This window comes from Dromaius novaehollandiae, chromosome 4, assembly GCF_036370855.1.
Source record: "Dromaius novaehollandiae isolate bDroNov1 chromosome 4, bDroNov1.hap1, whole genome shotgun sequence".
Classification (NCBI taxonomy): Eukaryota; Metazoa; Chordata; class Aves; order Casuariiformes; family Dromaiidae; genus Dromaius; species Dromaius novaehollandiae.
In genome coordinates, this window is record NC_088101.1 from 18,627,712 (window position 1) to 18,648,773 (window position 21,062).

A 21,062-nucleotide genomic window follows, 5' to 3' on the forward strand; every position below is an offset into this window, starting at 1 on the left:
GGATTTAGTATTTTTATAATCTATTTGAGGGTGACTGAATTTTCATGCCTAATTTTAAACTCCTACTTGTAATTTTGTCTTCTGTTATAAAAACCCCTTCATAACTCTTTGGATAAGAACACGATAATCAATCCTTTATCCCATTGCCATGTTTTTCAAAGTTCAGTAACTCAGCAGGCAAACTTCAACTTTTGAATTTTCCAGATCTTGAAGCACTAGAGGGGCCAAGATTATAAATCAATTTAAGAATCACTTGATAACTACCTATTGAACTGACAGGTTGGCCTAATCAAACACTGAGTCAGTTTAGAAATATTCAGGATTTTTCCCCCTTGTCTAGAGTTTCAGTAAACCTTTGATTAGAGGTTTTCGTGGTAAGCAGCAAGATTAAGTAAATGTCACTGGAATTAGGAACTTCTCATTGTTTATTAATAGCTTGCAAAAGCATCATTATTTCTCGTAAGGCAGAGCTGCCCATAGAGCTTTTTTTCCCCATAGAAGACACCCTAGATGGGTCCCATATCTTCTCTGCATGAATTTGCATATCAGACTATTCTCATTGTCCTGGGTAAGAAGTTCAGTCAGTTCAGTGCTTTCTAATGCTATGTTTTCAGTTCTTAGGAATGGTAAAATTTCCGGTAAAATTAATTCCCAATACCATGAAGTATTCAGTGCTTCCCATTGAACTGCTCAGTAATGATATAAAAGAAAGGGGACTCACTGTTATCTTTATAAGGAGGAAGTATGGCCGTTGGATCAAGCAGCTTTCCAGCGTATTCAATTATTCGTTTTCATTGCACATTAAAAAAAGAGTAAAAGAAAATTAGTTACATTGATTTATGCATTGATTGCTGGCTACCGTTTCATTTTGGGTTGCCCCGGGACTGCAGCAGCAGCAGGAATGATTACTTAGTCATGAGCATGCTACAGAGCAAGCAGCATGGGGCACCACTTCTTTCTGGTCTCTCAGTTGTGCTAGGTGGAAACCAGCTTCTTCTAACCCCAGGCTGCCACTGCACAGGACAGATAACTCACTCCTACAGCATGTGGGCTACTGTAATCTTTAAATGGGTCCCTGATCTGAAAAAGACCCTGCTAGATCTTGACCATGAGATAGCGTGGAAGTGGATGCGTGTCTGTGATGGGAATACAGTCCAGGAGTTTTCCAAATAATTGTGATGAGTCTGATGATTTTACCTGGATTTTCATAGAGGGACAAGCCAAAATATGACATTATGAAATTAACGTTATCCAAAATATGGTTCTAGCAGAATACCTTAACACTGTTTTTCAAACTTCTGTGAAAGGTGGATATTCTTAACTATATCTTGAAAAATCTGCCTATAATGGGCTCCTGATTAAAAACCCTCATTATAACATGATAGCATATTAAAGCTGCAATCGAGCTCAGCATCCCCTTGTGACTGAGGCCATATAACTGAGTGATAGCACGCTTCCTCAAGTAGTAGTTACACAAAAAATTATGGAAGAATAGAGTCTAATAAGTAGTCAGAAGGAAAGGAACAATTCTACACCAAGCAAGAGTGAAAAATTAGAGCAGACCAGAAATCCAAATTTAGCTGGTACCGATCATTATTTTCAGCCAGAAAATACCACTAAATTATCTCTCCGCATTTAAAAGTTATCTCGCTGAACGTTAGTTTGCCACTGTTTGTAAAACAGATAGTAGCTTGCCTTGCAAGTCTCTGTCTACATACTGCACGTAGTATCTGTCCCGTGTATTGATGTTTATGAAGCTGAATAGTTAAAAATACTATGTACATTACTCAGATTTCCTTCCTCTAACAGTAGCAGATTAATTGCTGAAGATATTTTGCCCCTTAATATGCTGAGGTATAACATTTGAGTTAACAGTTAAGTAGAATTACTAAGCATTATGACTGTAATTAGGTTTTATAATAATTTTGTATATGTTGCCTTTAGAGCCACTGGAAAAAAATAATTATACTGTATGAGCATCAAATTTTTAATGGAAAAATAACATGTCCTGAACAACTAAAGCTGTAGTTAGTCACTGATATTATGTTCTGAAAATTTCTGATCCCACAGCATCTCCCACGGCATATTTTTCCATGCAAAATGCATTTCTTATGGTGCAGCTTAGGGCTCAGATGTAAGCAACTTATGGTAGGTTAATTTTCACCAGGAGTCTTCCCAGCCCATTGGGAAAAATGAGGGCACTCATGGAACTGCAGGATGCAGCTAAAGCGGCCTGGTACTCGCACCATTATCTTTCAAGATGGGCAGATACTGCGTAGTTTGGGAGAACTGCAGCAGGGAGACACTGAGTACACAACACGCATCTGCAATAAAGCAGCTTTTAACGGTCCAGTTCAATGCTGAACTGACTTAAAACATCGTATTTAGATTCCATGCCACAAATCTAAATGTTTCAGCCTGTGCTGAGCCAACGATGTCAAATGAAAAATTTCATTTGAATTTTCCCATTTAGTAAAACAGAACTCTTCCTTTGGAAAAGTTTGTTTGTGGAAAATCTGCATTTTGCAGTGGAACCCTAATATCAAGTTCAGCCGGACTAAAGCAATGGCACAGAGCAGATCAAGGTGGTACCAGCTCACGGTCCCCATTGCTTCCACCTCTGCACAGCCCCCGCTCAGTAAAAGAAGGATTTTTTTTTGCCGGTCAGGTGAACTCCTTCCCCTTGAAATACTTATGCTCCTTGAGACCCTCCCCAGCTCCTCCTGGCACTCTCAGTGATCTCTCTCCCCAGCACTGCATCATTCTCACAGGAGACTTCACAGGCAAAGCACTGGGGCTAAATAACGGTATCGTCATTCCTAGCTAATGAAAGGTGGCCTCCACGCTGGATTCTGAAGCAGTATTTTTCCACTTGATGAGCCACACACAGTACATTGCCTACAGCAGCTTATTTGGAAATTGCATCCCCCGAGACCGAGATACTCACGTGGTAACTTTTTGTGCCACCTCCCCATTCTGCACCCATTGCTTGTACTACCCGTTCAGCTAAGCAGAACTAAGAGACAGTTACAGAGAAATGGGGGCTGTGTTTTCGGTGTAGCACTACTGTGCTTAACCACTGTATTATCCTCCAAATTGAAATGAAGATAAACAAGAGGTGCGCAGCACATCTTAATCTTCACCGCCAGTAGTGACGGCTTTACTCAATTTTAGTCAGCTATCAAGTAATCAAAATGAATTAAGAAACAGAAGGAAGGACTGCACTCAGAGCCAATAAAGTGGTGGGCACTCTAACGCTTCAGGGAATCACTGCATAACTCACTCTTTTCATTAGCACTGTGGGTTCCCCACCGCTGTCATTAGAGAGCATCTCTGGGCAATTCCAGTCCATCAGGAAGGCAGTTTTTCCTACCAAGTGTATCACTGATTTTCAGAAATAGCTGTCAGTCTAGCTTGTCTCAGTGGGATGTTTATGCATGCATGCCTGTGTTTATGTACTTTGAAGAGTCTAATAAGAAGCCTTAAAAGTATTATTAATTCTCAGCAAGTTTCTCTCACACCTTTAACTGAGAACGGCGCTTGCAATTGGTCAGTGCCCCTAATTTGCCACATGCTCAAAGAGCTGAAACAGACACGCTGTGGTGCACAGTTTCTTTAGAAGGTAGAAGGCCATTTCTCCTTTATGCATCTCAAAAGACAGGAGCAGCCTCAAAAAACCTTTACTTCATTTCTGCGCTTCTCAAAATCAGTAGCTACTTTAAAAGGACTTTGGTCTCAAAGGTCATCTGAGTTGCAGCTTTCATGTGTGGAAGGATTTGATGCTGTGGGCTGTAATAAGCAGGAACTCTCTTTTTTTTTTTTAGTATCTAAGATGTCCCTGTGGTCAGGTTTCTACTTTTATCCCCAAATTCTGTGTTTTGTGCATCATGCAAACCCTGACAGTACTTACAAGTGCCAACTCCCAAGCACATAATTTGGATATGAAGTAGGACAGCTCTCAGGAAATCTATGACTCCAACTAAAGTTTACTGCTGTCATTAAACTGCCACTTATGGACCAAAATCTGTAGGAATTTCATGTAACTGTACTACAAGGCAAATGGTTAAATGTAGTCTTTATAAATCCTGATGGCTAAGCTGTAAGCAAGCTATGGACACTGACTCTCTGCTAATTAAGTCAAGCACAAATCTTCTCTTTATAACACCAATAAATAACTATGCCCATTTCCTTGGGAACAGGACTGAAAGCACAGGATGGAAAAGGTTCATGATAGGCTCAAAAAAGAAATCAAAAGGATAACGGGTTTCAATACAGGATAATTGTTCCATATAGTGAAGGTAGCTCCCCTTATGCGGGAAAATTCTGGCCCCATATTAACAGTAGTTAGAAAATAGCCTGATAATTGACAAATTTATCTCAAAAGTAATGAAAAATGCTTCTGAAGAATCTGAAGAACATTCAAATAGCCTTTGATTATGGATCATTACAAAATTATCCTGATTTCAGACTCTAATTTCTTCTCTAACAGTGATTTGCCTCCTTCTATCTGAAACACCCCCACCCTCTTTTGGTAACTCCCTCTTTAAGCTCTTTGTAACATCTCAAAAAAATCAAATGTCTGTTCTTATAGGAAAATAGTTTCTAATTAAACATACTGTGTGGGTGTGAAGAAAGCTGGGCCCACTCTTTGCCTCACTGATGTCAACAGAAAAATGTGTTTTCTTTTTTACTGCTAATGTTAGAAGCAGTGGCACTTGTGCATTGCTGTCTATTGCCTGGCTGCAGTTTTGAAGGAACAGAGGTTCTTTAGTACTAACAGCTAACATGTTTTTTTCTCTAGGTTTGGTGAAAGAGCCTGACTCAAGTTCTAGGCTTGACTGGAAATGTTTGTGACAGAGAGTCAGGAGAGCATCTCCAGAGGTCAGAGCATGCCCGCTGAAGAACAACTGGCCAAGAAGGTTAGTTATTTATCCAAACATTAGTTGCTTATGGGTCCACTCCAAATGTTCACCTCAGAGAGAAGAAAAAACTCTCTGTACCACATCAGAGCAAGATTTTATGTTTTTGAATCAAATTCAAGTATCCTGAGAATGCTACACAGTGTTTTCATGGCAAAATAGATTATTTTGCAGACTGAACATCCACCTAAATTATTTTCAGATATATTCCTTTGTTGATTTGGGGACTGAGTTCAAAAGATAATCCTACATTTCTTCATTTTTCTCTTTCTATTATAATCCTTTCACAGAAACATTCAAAAAAATCAAAGAAAGAGCTGTAAGAGCAGACAAATAGATAGACACAAATCTTGCAACATCACAACATAATACAGAAAGATGAAGATGCAGTATGCTTTTCTTTCATCTAGGTAGCAATCTCTTTAGACCAGAGTAGCTTTAGATGTTTTTCAAGCTCCTGATGAATTGACCTCTATCTCTTCAATTCCCTCCCACATCTTCTTACATATCACTAATACAATTCTGTGTGCAGCTCAAGCAGTACAATAGCATTTTGAACAATTTGGTAGCAAGTTACATTTGGTACTACCTCAGAAAATATCCATTTGAAAAAATGGAGGAGAAAAATAAAAGCTAAAAGTTTTATCTGACACCACTAGGAACCACATTGCTTGTTTGTCTGAGATGACTTAGCTTTACAACAACACTACTAATCCACATAACGTTAGAATAGAGGTTCTTGCTCTATTTTAGATAAATCTCATGTATTGCATGCAGGAAAAGCTGAGTTTGCTGGTTGATTACAGGACCTCATATTCCATTTAAATTCTCAGTTATAAGCACTTCAGTTATTTTTGCAACAGTAGCTGGTAAAGTTAGGGCCCAGTGTGAAATATGAGGAAATGAGAAATTTATTATATTTCAGCAACAGAAAATTACATTTTCCTAGTAGAGCTACACAGACTGTCAGTAGCCAATCACTTGAGGTCCCTCCAGTCCTATATGCTCATCAAAGTTTATATTCTTTCATCTAACTATATATTTTCCTTCAGACCTTAGCTTATCTGTAGATGGGAAGAAGGGAACTGCTTTTTCATTTTGATGAGACTAGCACTTCTCAAAGTTCACCTATGAATAATGTCAGCAGGGAGATGTGCATCTAGCTGATTCAAAAGACACATTTGTGTCAAAATCTCTCTTTCCTGATTTCACTGAAGTGTTTTGATGTGCTATGGTGCTTCACAATATTGATGTAAACCCATTTCATAGGCCTCATATCCCTCAACCTCTGCCTTCCCTATAACCACATTTCCATCCTATTTTGAGAAATACTTGAAGCTGCCTTTGTTTTTCTTAGTACAAGACCAGAGTGATTTGGAGACTTCTCTTTCAGACCTGTTTCCTTCAGAGCTTTGTTTCTCTACAAGCCATAGCTTTTCTGCACAACAGCAGCTTGGGGCCTTTCAGGTGGTCAGTTTCCAAGAAGACAGTGATGCCAAGACAGAATTTTCTTGCAGTAATTTAATTATGTGTTTTTTTCCTTAAATTTAAACATGTCCTCTTGGTTGGGCTGATTTAAGCCTCTGCTGGGTTTTCAGAAGAAATACGTTTTTTCCCTCATCTGCAGTGGACACCGTGGCTAAATTTTTGAAACTATCACAGAATACATATAGCCACTTTTTAAAATCTTGCAAATCATACACTAATCACCTTCAGGAATACTGATGAAACTCTGGCTCCAGCTGTTTAACTTCCTTCTTTTCCTACTCAGCTCCTTGGAGGAGTGATTATAGCCAAGGACAGAATGATTTAGATGCAAGGCTTAAAGGTATTCCCTCCTCCAGCTGCCACCCCATCAGACATTATTTTTCCTGTAGGAAAGGCAGCAGACCAAGCTGTGTGCCCATGCTTTGGCCAGCCCAGTTCACAGTCCTGAAGTGACGCAGATCCTGTGATCAGTGATTTCATACTACATTGGTTTTACCTGAAACATAGATATGATCTGTTCTGCCACCCTTGAGAGAGGGGCAACAATCTCTGGCAACAAAGCAGGGGCACATAGCCAAGAATAATAATGCTGAAGGGAAATCTGCCACAGGTTTTGATAAAACCTTAGCTGAAAAGCAGTAGCCCTGAGCTGCATGTTCTCAGTATACTAAACAGGGAAACCTTTCTCCTTTCTTGCCACTGTGCAGCACAAAAGGACATCAGGAAGGTATGAGTGGCTGGGGCAAAGCATCCGTTAACCTTCAAGTTCTCAGCAGCCATCAGAGTGGTTGTTAGTGCACTGGACCCAATTACCTACGTTTATGTGGCATTTTATGCTGACTGCTTATGACTGTACCATATATAATGCTCATGACATTACTACTTCTTATTAGAGTAAGGATACAGATGGAACAAAACACATTTTTTGCTAGATTTTTTTCCCCACATGTAAGGGTAAGCCTTACATACTGCATAGAAATGTTATAATGATATATGAAGAAGAGACAAAGCTATTGATAGCAAAGGACAAAAGTTCATCATGTTAACTGAGCAGCATTATTCCCCAGATTTATTTAAAACTGAACCAATTCCATCTGCCATAAAGAGTCCACCAATGCCATGTTTCTTTATGATGCTGGGAAAAATTTTCTATGCCCTTGGGAGAGGAGCTGGACTCCTACAGATGTCACATAGTAAAGCAGTATAATGGATATATTGGGACAAACAGAGAGAAGAAGAACAAAGGTATTCTCCAACCTTTGCTTATTTTTTGAAGTAAATTTGAATTTTGCTTATTTAAAAGTTTGGAATAGATCTTGTTTCTTCTCAAATTTTTATGACCTTGTCACAGTAGAATGGCTGGGTTTTGTACATTTGCTATGTTCAGTCAGTATGAGATATAATGAGTACCAGAAATCCCATTTATGAACTTGTGAGTTTTGGGGTAGGAATACTAGATTAATTTTGCTGGTTCAGGAAGTTCAAATAATCACTAAAGTTGCTGAATTCAGATTAAACTGCAAGGGGATGACTACTAGTTTGCCATACTAACACCAACACTATATGGTTATGCACACACTACAGGGAAAACAAGTCCCTGCCCCACTCCCCATATGTCTGAGCTTCACCCAACCTGAGATGCAATCTGTCATGCTGATCTGAGAAGAGAATTTTGCCCTGAGCACAGAAGATGTTACTTTGTCTCTTCAGTAGAACAGAAATTCAGTTATATCAGAAAATAGCTCCATTTCCTAAAAAATGTGAAGGCCTTCGGCTGGGATATTTCAAAGCCTAAATAATACAGATTTCCCATGAAATGGTATCTAGGTCCCTCAGAAGCTTTTGAAGATCACAGGTTAATGCTATCCCAGAAAACAACTGCACAAGTGCTGCCGAAGAATGTGACGTTTGTTTAGTCGGGCAGTGAATTTAAAGTGGAAGGGGGTTTAGGGAAAGGAGAGAAATGGAAAAAGGAGGAACAGTTTGTCATTTGTAAGAGGATTCATTAAAATGTTTTAGTCACTCTTGGATAAGCCTGATTTCCTGAAAGTGAAGAAGGGTATAGAGACAAAGAGTATGTAAGGAACCAGTTGAGAAACAGTCTCTGTCCTTGTTTTGGTATTCCTTCCAAAAAATCCTTAAGATCTTTCTTTGAGACCCCATACCATGCCTCATTATTTCTTATTCTAGCGAAATTTGCATCATTGTTTAAGCAAAATGATTTGTGGTATACGAAACTCAAAATTTTAATCTGATAAAATAACCCAAATATTACAGTGGTGATGTGATCTCAAATAGCATAAAGCAGAGACAACCCACTGTTAATTGTTATGCTGATAAAAACTGATTTGGTTAAATTTTATTTTCATAATGTTCCTTTCTTCTCTGCCATGATTTTCTCAGAGGACTCAGTGCACGTGAGTACAAGTAGAGGAAAGCTTCCTTATCATTCGCTTCCTCATTTCAGGTGCTAGTTTTGTAAGATGACCTTTGTCCTGTGTAGCTGCCCAGCACAAAACTGGTACATTACTTAAGGCCCATTTAAGCCTTTTGCAACTGAAGCTATTCATGGCTTTTCCACTAACAAGCTGGAGAGGAATGAAATTCAACTTTGGCAGAGACAGTTTCTCTTTTGGCATTAGTCCTTCCTGGTTTGCAGCTTCCCTCTCTCTTTTTCCCTCTCTATTGTGGAAGAGTACCCCAAAGAATTTATATGGCAGTTCAGCCATTCGGGAGAATTTCACAGCTTGCTATTGGTTTCACAGAATGACTCACAGAACCTATTAATTTGCTTCTCTAATTTTCTAGGTAAAAAATAAAAAATAAAAAAAAATTAAGGTCTAGCAATTCCTACAATCATTCCACAGAGTCCTACTGGTTATAGTCCTCTTAGGGGGAAGTCTTTCTGTTCCTCTTCTTGGCCAGAAATCCACCATCTCCTCCATCTCAATTTAGACTTAAAAACTAGCAGAACAACACCAGATATGTTACAGCTTCCCAAAGGGGCTGTATTTTGATTCCCATGAACAACTCCATGACACGAAATCTCCACTGCTTGGTGCGAGTGGGGGATGTGCTATATGTAGTGTTGGAGGGAGAGGGTCTCTCCCTATTGCACAGCTCCTTCAGCTTCCCCAGTTGCTCAATTTTCTTTGTTCAAGCTCAGCACTATCACAGCCTTATTTTAGCTCAGGTTGCCCTGTCAAAACTAGACTAAGCAATCACAGAAGATTCATCCCATTTTAAAATGAACTTCATTTACTTTAGAGAGAGAAGGGGAAAAAGACCAGTCTATGAGTTTCTGAAAAGTGTTGATTAAATACAACTTGCTCCATAATGATTTGTTGCCATCTCTTGACGAAGATGATCTGGTACTTGCAACTTCCACTGAATTTCATTCCTATTGTAGCTGAACTTGGAGGAAGTGACAGGGGAAGGATATTAATATATCTCGGGGCTGAAAGGGAGCTGTTTTTCAAGTGAGACAAGAAGCAATAAGTGTTTTGAACACCTCATACCTCAGTGAAATCCAATTTTCTGTCACAGGTTTTGCACTGAAGTAAGAATGTGCTTGGAAGTCAAAGCCCAGGATGCTAAGTGGCATCTATAAACTGCATAGGAAATGAATGCTTTTTGTTCCTTTGTTGCTTGCAAATGTACCCTTCAGTCTGCAGCAGGAGTGAACATTAGCCATTGGTGCAAGGCTTTGTGTACAGAGGGTTTTGCACAGAATCCAAATTGCAGCTTACGGCTCCTGTGAAGTCTAAAGAAAATAACTGTGAATTCCCCTGCTCAAGTGGCTCAGGAATAATACATGCCTTCAAACATTTCTGGAAGGTAGGGTGCCTCTGCTGAGACAGCAGCTCATAAAGACAAATTCAGTCCTGAAGTGGTATAAGCTCTGGCCCTGGCCAGCAAATTTGTGCGTTTAACCCTTGGAGAGTTCCCCACGCCACGTTAGCTTGCTGCAGTCAGCCCTGAGTTCTGCTGTAGGAGCAGACACAGGCACACGGAAGGGCCAAGGGGTGGAGGGAGGGAGGGAGTCCATGTTGACAGGTTATAGATTTGAATTGTTTGAGATAGGAAAGCAGTCTACAATCTTTTGACCAAATTTGTCCTGGCAATGGGCACGATAGTAATAACAGTCGTCTTAAAGAGAATAAGGCAAATCCCAGTGCGGCATTCGGTGGGAACTCTGCATTCTTTGTGGTTTATCACAGTAAAGTGGTTGACCAGTAGGGTAGTTCCCAAAGAATATGTGACAAACATGCTGACCTTGTAATACAACAAACCTACAGCTGATTACTCTTTCCTGACTGCTCTGGGGGTGCAAGACCATGATGGCAGTGACAAGACACTCCAGCCCCTCTTTCTCAAAGGATCTGAGACATTGACGGCATTAGCAGAAGGACTCCCATTGCCTATAAGGGCAGTTCCTTAAGGCGGAGGTCTCTATCTCTTGGACTAAAATATTTCATTAACTTTAACTGAATTAGATATAGCTAAGCCTTCGAATTGTATCCAGAAGTAATATGCTTTTTACCTCCTGCCCAATTCACCAGTATAAACAAATTAGATACACACTTTAAGCATGTCATAAACCACTGCTGGCTTAAATTTATGCAATCTTAATAGCACTGCATTCAGAATAAACTCCCAAGTGAGATAAACACAGTTAGAAAATAAGGCTTTTGCTCTCCTGGAAACAAAATATATTCTTTTGTCACTACTAAATAATGAGAACATTAGTACAAAACATCAGGAAGCGTTTAATAGGACATAAGTGGAGGATTTAGTAAAAAGAATATCTAATGGCAATTTCTTTTCTGTCTGGGGGAGAGACAAGCTTTGGAGAAGCCATACCATGGCACAGACAAATGCATGACCCTCCTTGTCACTTCTGCCTCCCCACCCCTTGAGTGGGAACCATGTATCAGTACAAAAGCCTGTTACTTAAAATAGGGTCAGTGACCTGAATGCAGGAACTGCTGGAGCTTGAAGCTTTGTTTTATTAATCAGTTTTCATGCATTTAGTTGAGGATTAGCATAGACTGCCAGCTCTATCAGCATTAATTTAGAGTACCTTGAGGTATTGAGGACAGAGCTGTCTGCTGCTCATATAATTTCAGTGAGTCGCCCCCACCCCACCCCCTGCCTGCTAAGGATTAAGAAACCATTAGGCCAAAATGAACACTTCAAATATGCACTGCTCATTATGGCTTTGGAGTCACAGTGGAAAGGAAAGGAAAACATGATGAAAGCAGGACTTACAGGTTACTTTGCTAAAGGAGGAAGGCTGGGGTCGTTGCAGCGCGGCTAAGCAGCGAGGCCTGTGCTCTGCTGCAAGAGCCGCAGGTATGTTCTGCAGTAGGTCCTTCTGCCCCAGCAAAATTGATACCTCCACAAGAGATCACAACTCCCTCACAGCACAGGGGCTCCCAAAGCTCATTAGCAGAAGCATCACATCTTTAAACAACAAGGCTAAATATCTCTTTCTTAAAAAATAACCAAGAAAGATAAAAGAGATATTGTCCTTTAGGCAGCAGTACACAGATTCTGCGAGCGCTTCTGTAACTTGCTTCCCTGAGGGTGTCTCAGCCACCTTCTGGCTTCCTCAGCAGATTTTGGTTAAATTGGCATCTTATGCCACCTGCCGAAGCAAATCCAGCAATCCTTAATGGCCATTCACTCCTGTTTTGCCACATTTGTACTTTCAATAGACTTTTTGCCATGGCAAAAATTTTGATGCTCTAGCAATTTGTGTGGACACTGGAAAGGGTCTCTAGGGCAGAAGGCATCCTAGCACAGTCTGTTTGCCTACCATAGGAACGGTCAACTGCAGCTGTAATAACACAGCAATAATGCTTCCCAGTTCCCTATTCAAGAAGGGCACCTAGGTATAGATCAGTGAGAAGATCTGAACATCTTCACAGATCAGCTTAGTCTAAGGAGGCCTGATTCTGCAACCATCACCACCAATACTTACAAACACTTCTTCCTGGCTGAATCCAGGCAACAGGTCAGAATTTAGCAAAAAAAAACCACAGAAAATCTCTAGCAGCATTTGAGCAACTCAATTATCTGTATAGTCCGACTGTCCAGACTCTCTCTTCAAAGCACTTATCTTCTCTTGGGCTTGTTATATGTGCCAGAAATAGTCAGGTATCTTTAAGCAGAAGAATTTGGAACAGTGATCAGATAAAAGTGATAATTTGGTCTCTGAGTGGTCACTGAACACTCACAGAGTGCTCTTTTCACCACAGAATATATGGTGGACCTGGAATAAGAGTTGCAGTCTCATGTTTGTTTTTAGTGTGCTCAGGGTTTCCTCTGGAATGCAATTATGAGATTAGAACAAATCTAAATTCAGATACAGGTGCACCACTTGCTTAGTAACATTGACACTCTCTCACAAAATAAACAATAAAAGCCTCTTGAAAATCAGGACAAGGAGAACATAAATAAAAATCAGCTGCCATTTGTCAAAATCGTGTCTTTTTAGACCGAAACCCTGACTGATCCAGGAATCTTTTTGCCAGCACTGAAGCAGAGTACCTTAGGCCAGGCTCACTTCTCAGCTGAAAATTATAGCCCTACAGACACCAAAGTTTATCTGGAGCATCTGCATTCCTTGAGATAACCTCACAGGTCCTCTGCTGGAGGCAGCTGTGCCAAACAGAGAAATCTGGACTTCCAGCCCACCTGCATGCTCATCATTGACCCCTATCAGAGGCTAAGGCCTTCTTGGCCCATCCATCTACTCAGCACGCAATTATACTAAGCTCATCAGTTTGCACAGTAGCTTTTGCTACCTTAGCTCCTTTAGGTGGAAAGAGATTAGAGGGACCTACCTGATCTGCACTGGCAGGTCAGAGGTGGTAATCATGGCATATGAGACACAACAACCTCTTTGGTCAGCACCACAGCAACTGGAAAAAAGCATGAGGTAAAGCTATGAATCAAGAGTTATTTCCCCGTGGTGGAGTACTTTCTCTTCCAGTTCACCCCCAGGGCCAACACATCTCAATTGCCTACTTCGGTCTTCCTCTTATGAAAAAGAGGTTTGGTCTAAATTGGATATCTGGCATTGTGCACAGATCCCACTGCTTACCTTGAGTCTAGGGAGAAAGCTCAGAAAGCAGATGCTCAGGCACTGATCAGTCATGCAGGCTTAGAACAGACACAAGCATCCACCTAAAGTAGGGGCTGTGTTTTGCCTTTTGCTCTTTATAGAAGCAGACATAATGTGGAGGAACTACACTCGGGCACTGTGGACCAAACCAACATGTTTTCTAAGATAATAGCCTAACGCACTACTTGCAGGGGTACTTCCAAATTTTCCTCACAGCAGGACCTACGCTCGGTGTTCTTTTCCACTGCTGGCTGCAAAATGTACAAGAACACCTTTTTTAAAAAAAAAAAAAAAAAGTCACACATTTATTATAGTGATCTCTACAACATAAGCTTAGAATGCAGTTTTTGACTTATCTCTGGATAGCATCACATACTTTCACAAGAGTGCCTGGAAGAGGCTCTGTTCTCACTGGGGGTAGCGTTATGTAGAAGCAGGAATGTGATCTTTTCTAGTTTCAACAGGCAGTGCCTGAAATAAGAGTATATACTGCTAGTATTTTCAGTGGGTGCCATGCATTTATACCTCTCTCAGATTTTGGCATGTCGCAGTCAGACAAATGGTTTCTAGGGTCATGATGGCCACTTTATATGTGGCCATATATGAGTGAGTGAGATACAGAGGCATTTACTGTTTAGGTCTAAAACAAAAACTCCCTCAACATAGTTATTCATGATCTATGTAAAGTGCCTGCTATGCAGTGTTGATCAGCTGGGTCCCTGGCAGGAGAAGGCTGCTACTGACAAGAACTAACTAGCAAGTGCTTAATTTGTTTATCAGTGTTTTATAGAAACAGATGCGATTTAAGACATCTGCTTGCATCAGTGCTCATACAACATAAGATGCATCGCAGAAAGATACTGCAATTTTCCAGAAGCAATTGATGCAGAGGTATACAGTGCAATAAAGCACAAGGCAATGCAGAGGGCTACCTCTGAACCTGCTGATGTGTACCTCAGCACCATGAATGGAAACTAGTTGAGGTCCCAAAAAGCAGCAGTGCCAACAAATGAGGTACTTTGGCTTGGGCTGGGACCCAAGTTAACACAGTTATGTGGCTTCTGGGTGACAGCTGGCTCTGGTCCGTCTGGCTCAGGCTGTGGGCAACCTGCACCTGGCAACGTCGACACATGCCCTGGGAGAGGCAACGTCAACTCAGAGCAGTGACAGGGCCCAGTGCTCAGCAGCAAATAGAGTCTTCTCTGGGATAAGCTTCCCATTAATTGTTTCTTTGAAGTCCTGTCTGGGGAGACTGCCATGAAATCCAGAAAGAGAGTAAGACGATTGGTCTCATGCCACTTTGTGTGACTCACTTGAGAGACAGGAACACAGCAGTATGGAGAAGATAATTAGTCCTTTGTGTGTATGTGCCTGTTTCCAGTCCGTTTGAGTGTCTAGTTCTTGGCCATTGTATTCAATCTTAGCTTTATTACGATCTTAAAACTTGTACAGCATGGAGAAGTTTGTACCTCAATGGGAGCTTTCATAATGCTATAAAATACCACCATAAATAGCAGCAGTGCAGGCTGCTCCCTGGCATTTACATACAGTGCTCTTCTCTTGCCTCATTAATTTTGTAAGTATCCAAGATTGCTAGAAATCAGTGTAATTTATACTAAAGCAGTAGGGCAAGCAAGCTGAAATACAAACATGCTAAAGCCAGACTTACTTCCATGTTGCCACAGACAGAAAACTGTTTCTTTGACAGAGAGAACGAGGCCACTGAGGCTGTGCTGTTTCACTGACAAACACCTCATTGTATTCATATCAAGAGGAGTCATGGGCAGGCATATTACTATGAAATAGGGGCTGCAGCAGTGACGCAAGGAGACTGTGGTAACAGGTGCTACCAGTAGTGCAAAAAGTACTCTGACCTCTGTGCAAGACCCATTGTTCCAGATATTGCATAGTGGTGTGCAATACCCTGTCCCTAGCAGAGTTTCCTCTTTCCATAGTTTTTTTCACTTGTTCAAATGGTCCAAATCTGAGGGAAGCAAAAGGCCAGCCTGTTTTGCTTTGTGGACTATATTCCTATGGGATGCTGTTCCTTAAAGAACACACCTGCATAGCTATAAGGCAAACAGTCCCACCCACCAAAATCTGTGTTTGTTCCCTAGGGGTGGCCAGATTATATTCTCTAAAAAAACACAGCCCCCCCCACCCCAACCTCACAGATAAATTATTAACAGGCATGTAGCACTTCCACATACTTCACCTGCTAGTTCTGCATAGACACCAGAATTTTATTTTTCTCTATATTTTCCATATGCATTTTTAACTAGCTGTGTGTCATTCCTGCTTTAGAATATACTGCTTGGAAAAAAAGAGAGTGCTGTGGGTCTTGCAAGCCATGCAGACTTTGCTGAGAGTGTTGAGTGCTCGGTGACATTGCTTTTACTGCAGGACAAATATGTTATAAGGTGTGATCCAAAGGCATAGTCCTCTTGGTCCTCCAAATGAGGAGGCCACTTGGAGCACATCACAGCTCCTTCCCTGCCTCTGAGAAGTACAGTAATGACTGCTAGGGAAAGACCTAAAGCAAATAAGAAGTAGGGTACATATAAGTGATCCTACCTTTTTGGCTTCCTGAAATGGTGGTTGCCATTCAGATTACCGAGCTTACTTCCAGTAGGCAGTGACCACAATGTTGCTTTTGAGCAGCAAAAAGAGAGTTCAGAAAGAAAAGTGCTCAGCGTTATTGAATGCAGACTTTTTTTTTTTTTTTTTTTTTTTTTTTTTTTTTTTTTTTACAAACAGCTTGGCTAACAGTATGCTTAGCTTAGCCAACTAGAGAATGCAGATGGACGCCTCTGTACCGCACACAAACTGTTCAGTGGAGATGAGAGGATCTTCAGAAAATTGATTGACATCGCAAGTCAGTTGGCTCTGCATTACACTGTGAGAATCCTTAATTTTCCCATTTCTAAAAGTGGGAAGACTATTACAATGCCATAACTACCTTGAAAGGGCATCAACAGGCTTAATGAAATAATGTTTGTCAAGCACTTTAAGGTCCCTGCGTGTTCTAAGTGTTTTTCTGTTAGTATTATTCAGTGCCAGTGCTAGTCTTTTACAAAATTACAGAAATGAAGGGCAGAACTTAAAAGTGAAAGTTTCCACAGACCTCGGGTTTGAGACTTTTCATCTTCACAGGCTGCAGCATAAAGGCACCCTCCAAGCCTTGTTGTTCTAATCTGTTCTGAGGTAGTTAATATTTGCTAGGTGTTGAAATGCTCAGACACATTTCACCCTGAGGTATTTAGAGCTGAAGTCTGCAGAGGCAAATAAGAGAGACCTACTTGAGAGCATATTAGAGTTCTTCCTGTGATCTTGTGATTCTTTCCCTTAACATTTTTGCACAGTTTCAAGCCAATGATTAACTTTCCATTAGCAAAATAACAGTTATAAACTACCAGGGGAACTTACTAGGCGTGCTCTTGAAATAACGGTTTGGTTTGAGTTGGATTCTGCTCCATACCAATACCGAGGCACAGTGGAAGAGTAGAAGTTATAAAGTAGGTTATTACTGCAATTAAAAAAAAAAAACAGACAAAATTTTAGCTCAAGGGAGAACAAGGACTGTTTTTTCACAGTGGTAACTGAGAAACCCCATTAGGCAAGGCTGGAATCAGCTGCCTACGCAACAAACTGGCTGCATGAGGAGCACATAACCTCAAGCCCGGCAGCAGCCTGGCTCCGCAAGGGGCAAGGCAGCTCTGACAACGCCCTGCAGTGTCCCTTACAAATAGGTTGGTGCCTGGGAACAGAGGGCAACATCTACCAGCCGTACACTGGCTGCAAAAGATATAACTGGGGACAGACCTATTAGAGCTGCGGGCACATCCCAGCTCTGCGAGCTGAGGGACATCAGTTTAAGGACCAGAACAACAAGGAATTGAAGCTGGAAGAGAAGGGAATTTTGCAAAAGAAACCCCACAACCACCCCAAAAACAAAAAGAAAAAAAACAACCAGGAGGATAAGAGCTGTTGAGAGTCCTGAGATGGTGATGGCCATGACTCACCACAAAGGGGCTGGAGCTGGGGTAAATCCTTGCAGTCATCTGCTGGGATGCAGGACTACGAGCCAATGCTCTGGCGTGGCGGGGAGGGGAATGGCGCAAGCAAGCGGCACACATGGAGCAACAGCGTGTTTTGCACCCTCTGTTGACGTTGACGGCGGTGATCTTGGCAGCCGCCAGGATCGTGAGCAGCGTGGAAAGATGACACAGGCAGCGCGTCGCCCATGCGCCATGGTTTGGTGACCAACTGATCTCAGCTTTCATCAGTTGCTAAAAATAAAGAGAACATCAATATGTATGGCAAAGCTCAGTGTTTTTCCACTTGTGTTCAGCCACACTGATGCTCAGCTTCTGTGTTAGGACCTTGGATACAATGAGTAGCACTTAAATAAAATTACTCACATGAGCAAATGCTGGTAGGTGCAAATAAGGATGGAAGAATCAGGTTCTTAACAATTTTGATACAGAATGTAAGCAGCCTAAAGAGAAGCCTAATTCAGATGCCTCAGTATGCAGTCTTTTTTATTACACCCACAAACCACCCACAACCTCTAAATTGCTATTCTTTGGAAACACCCTGCAGTATTTTCTGGGTTCCAACATACAGCAGTGTTGTAGGCTTAGCTGCTGGATTTGTGCATGCACTTGCAAAAATAAGTAATAGAGAGCTTGATCAGACAGCAGGATTTTTTCTCAAATGACACATTTTAGTATTAAAGGAAATGTATTCTGTTACCCTGCTAGCATAGAATAAAGAAACTGTAGCTTTTCCTTCCCAGCTTTTTCCTTCCTCTCCTTTGAATCTTGCAAAGCAGAAATGATCCTTTGCTTGTAGGCTGCAGCAGCCCACAGAAGCTTTGAGAATAGTCTCAGAAACCTACAAACCTGCACCGTTAATTGGAGCCTGTATTACTAGTGACACTTTGGAGAGTCAGGCTATCATTTAAAAGAAACAAGGTACTCTGCAGATGCCAAAGCCTGACATTTTGTAGTGGAGGGAGGATGGTCCCGTACCACTGAGAAATGTTAGTTCTGTAGTTTTCTTGAGCAGACCATGGTCTGTGAGATAAAATCCCTTTTCCTGTTGGTCTGTGTCAGTAATCTCTGTCCCTCCACACCTACAGAGAGACGCACAGCAGTCACGAGAAACAAAGAACACGCCACTGCCATGTTTTCCTTCTAAGATATGCACGTTATTATTCAAATTCACTGCTTGGCACTGCCGTATTTATTGTCCAATCACTGTAATTCTCAGAGGAGAAAACTAAAGGAAAACAAGATGATGTTGATATTTAGGCTGCCCCATGAATTTCTGTTTTGTTTCTTGGGCAACTGTTTTTCTGTTTTGTTTTGTTTTAATTGCAGTCTCAATTTAAGGCAGAGGAGGGACCAAGATTGAGAGAAAAAAAACCTAATTTTCTTCCATTTCACACTATTAAGTATGGTTATAGCACAAAATCTTTCTAGAGAGCCACTGTAATAAATCAATCTAAGAGGGATAAAAAAATATTTTAGTATTCATCTTTTTATTCATTTTAGACCTCTGTTATCCCCACAGTAACCACAACACCCCTACCATGTACAGACCTGTAATGCCTTTCCCTCCATAAGTTTCAAAGCATTAAAACCTCCAGAGGTACCAGAGGTAGGGAAGTATTGCCAGCCCTTTTTCCATGTGTGCACAGGGGCAAAATCTAAAATTTCCAAAATAATGTAAGAGAAGTGATATATGGCTCCAGTAGAAAAAAAGACTGGACAACAGACAATTCTGTTGCATCTCCTCAGGAAAATACCAACAGGCTACAGAGCTCTTTCCACACGAAGCGGGATGGTGCCTCTCATTTACCCCTGCCTGGAGGCTGGATTCACAAGAGCCGGGCAGACACCCCTCTGCCTGCCCATCACCCGCACGTGGTGCTGAGCCAGGCTCTTGTAATGCCAGGCTTCCTCCCAGACAGATACTCTGAAGTGAGTATAATGCCCAACAAAAAACATTTTTTCTTTACTGAAAGGAGAAAAATGTTGACTCTGTGGAGCTAAGTCTGCAATATAACATTAAAAAGAATTACTGACAAGGGAAATTAGGGGTCAGACGAGAAAAGTCTTTATACAAAGCACTGAAATCAGAAGCACTGTCCTTGGTCTCAGGCAGCAGGACATCACTGTTCATCCCTGTCCCCTTTCTCTCTCAGCACTGCCTTCTTCATTAGTCAATATTTACAGTAAATCACATACTTTACTTTATCCCTCCCATCTGGAGTTGTCATCACAAGCCATTCACCTGAGGCCCAAATTCATCTGTAAGGCCACATGCCAAAACAACACCTCTTTGGTGTGGTGCATGCCTGTCTCCAAAATATAAACCATCACATTTAGCCTTTTCTGCCACTGTTTTCTGCTGGTTGCTGAACCCCAAGAAACGTCCATTATTATATTCTGAATACAGGCTCCCCTTTTCTGCAATGCGCTGTTGTAAAACAATTCATTCAGCTATCCCACAGTTTATCTTACAGCTGTGCTCTAGGTATATTAGATTATTCTGTAGACAAAACCATGGTTCAGTGACTGGGAATCAACTTACGTTGTTATGCTAGAAAAGACTGCAGAGTTATAACTCCACATTTGTTAGCATTTCCAGCAAAGGAATCTGATCCTGTGGAATTCAACTTGTACTCTTTAATATAAAAATACTGTAGACTCATCAAAACGAGAGCACAATATGATCCTTAGCTTTAGCTACTGTTCACATACACCTTTCTCTAAGGTTTCCCCCCAAAACTTCTGTGTCCTCCCTTCCCCAACTCTTCTTTGAGAACAACCACCTACGTCAGCATCCCAGCAAGAGAAAATCCTAGCCATCCTATCACAGATAATTTTCCAAGTACAACTCACTACTACATTTATAATTAGGCTTCTTGTTTTGCAAATGATTACATAAGCTATTTCAGAGGCCAGAAACAAGAAGCTAATGTCTCTGCAAAGTGAGAATTATTTGAAGCACACAAAAAGGTACTGTGTTCTCCTAGCAACCAAAGTTGTAAAATAATGTAATCATATCCAAAATAATGCGATAAAAGATGATGTGATACTTGTATCAAGTTGTTATGGCAACTGAAATAAGCTTAAATGCATGTGTCTTGAATTTCAAACAAATAACCTAATTCTATGTAAAGTTACATTTCTAATTAATCCTGTTCAATTTACAGACATCTCCATTCATTCATGCTTACTGTAGGTCTATTGTACATTCCTCTTTGAATGACCTTCACCCTCTTCCTGCCTGACCTAGTTTTTCATTTGTTTTCAACTTTCTATTTTTTGATCCTGGTGATGTAAAACTATTATTTCATTTCTGCCTGTTTAATAGAGACAAAATGGCTTTGCGTTTCATTACGTTGTCTGTAACTTTGTCTTACTTTCTTTTTTAAACTATCCTGTTGCTTGTGAAAATGTTGTTCTAAGGGGTCAGGAGTTCTTTAACCCCCCCCACCCCCCGCCACCAAC

The 21,062-nt window shown here is 41.0% G+C and overlaps 1 long non-coding RNA gene across 1 annotated transcript; it reads right to left on the reverse strand.

The window, feature by feature from the left end:
- Positions 1 to 721: 721 nt before the first annotated feature.
- Positions 722 to 16,866, reverse strand: LOC135328375 (uncharacterized). Its single transcript, XR_010389206.1, has 4 exons — positions 16,664 to 16,866; positions 16,114 to 16,189; positions 13,259 to 13,336; positions 722 to 764 (listed from the first exon to the last, which is right to left on the reverse strand). It is a non-coding gene; the product is annotated as an uncharacterized LOC135328375 (long non-coding RNA).
- Between the last annotated feature and the right edge of the window lie 4,196 nt (positions 16,867 to 21,062).